Here is a 1,422-nt window from a genome sequence, read left to right on the forward strand (position 1 = left end):
AAAATTTTTAAATTGGGGGTTTGTGAAGAGGCCCCAGTGAAAAAATTTTAATCAAAAAAAAATTTTTAATAAAAGGGAAAAAAAAAAAAAAAAAAAAGGGGGGGAAAAAGGGGGGGGGGAAAAAAAAAAAAAAAAGGGAAAAAAAAAAAAAAAAAAAAAAAAAAAAGGGAAAAAAGGGGAAAAAAAATCCGGGAAGGAATTTTAAAAAAATTTTAAATATAATTTAAATTAAAAATTTTTGAATAAAAATATATAATATATTTTTTTATATTAAAAAAAAAAAAAAAATTTTTTTTTTTTTAATATAAATAATAATATAACATATAAAATATTAATAATAATATATAAAAAAAAAATTTATATATAAAATTATAATATTTTTTTAAATTATATATATATATATATATATATATTTATATATATATATATATATATAAAAATTTTTTTATATATTTTTAAAAACGAAAGGGGTTTAAAAATTTTTAAAATATTATATATATATTATATATTTTTAAAAAAATTTTTTATATATATAAAAAATTTTATATATATATTTATGGTTTTGTTATATATATATATATAAAACACGCAACTTTAAATTTTAATTATATATATATATATCTATATATATATTTTTAAATAATATATATAATTTATATTTTAATATTAATTTTTAAAACCACAACAAATAAATATTATTTTTTTTAAAAATATATATTATATAAAAAAAAATTTTTTTAATAATATATATAAAATATATAAAATAATATATAAAAATTTTATATATATATATATAATATTATTATGTTTTGTATATTTATATTTTAATGTAATATGTTTTGTTTATTTTTTTTATATTATTAATATTATTATATATATATATAATTTATTAGGTTTTTTAAAGCATATGAACACTGTGGCGTGCGAGTAAGGTGTGTGGCGGAGCGAATAATTTTGTGAAATTTTTTTCTGCCCCGAAACTTGCCTCCGCGCATCCCCCCCTCCCCTTCCCCTCCCTCCCCCCCTCCCCTCCCTCCCCCCCTTCCTCTCCCCCCCCTCCCTCCCTCCCTCCCCCCCCGCCCTCCCTCCCCGCCCTCCCTCCCTCCCTCCCCCCCCCCCCCCCCTCCTCCCTCCCCCCCTCCCTCCCTCCCTCCCTTCCTCCTCCCTCCGTCCCTCCCCCCCTCCCTCCCTCGTACCTGCTTTGTAGGCCATCTGCAGTCCCCGGCAGGTCCCTTCTTTATCGGCGACCGTCTTGCCATAATCGCCACGCCGCCACCCCCGCCTCGGGGTGCGCCGCAAACCTGCCGTCATCAAAAGCGAAGGTCAGACGGCCGCTAGGGGTCAAAGGTCCGGTTTACTTGTGCAACGGGGATAATGCATAAAGGTCGCATCGCCCGGGAAAAAAAAGGGGGTGGGGGGTTT

Source organism: Penaeus monodon, unplaced genomic scaffold (assembly GCF_015228065.2).
Source record: "Penaeus monodon isolate SGIC_2016 unplaced genomic scaffold, NSTDA_Pmon_1 PmonScaffold_19702, whole genome shotgun sequence".
NCBI classification, from domain to species: domain Eukaryota; kingdom Metazoa; phylum Arthropoda; class Malacostraca; order Decapoda; family Penaeidae; genus Penaeus; species Penaeus monodon.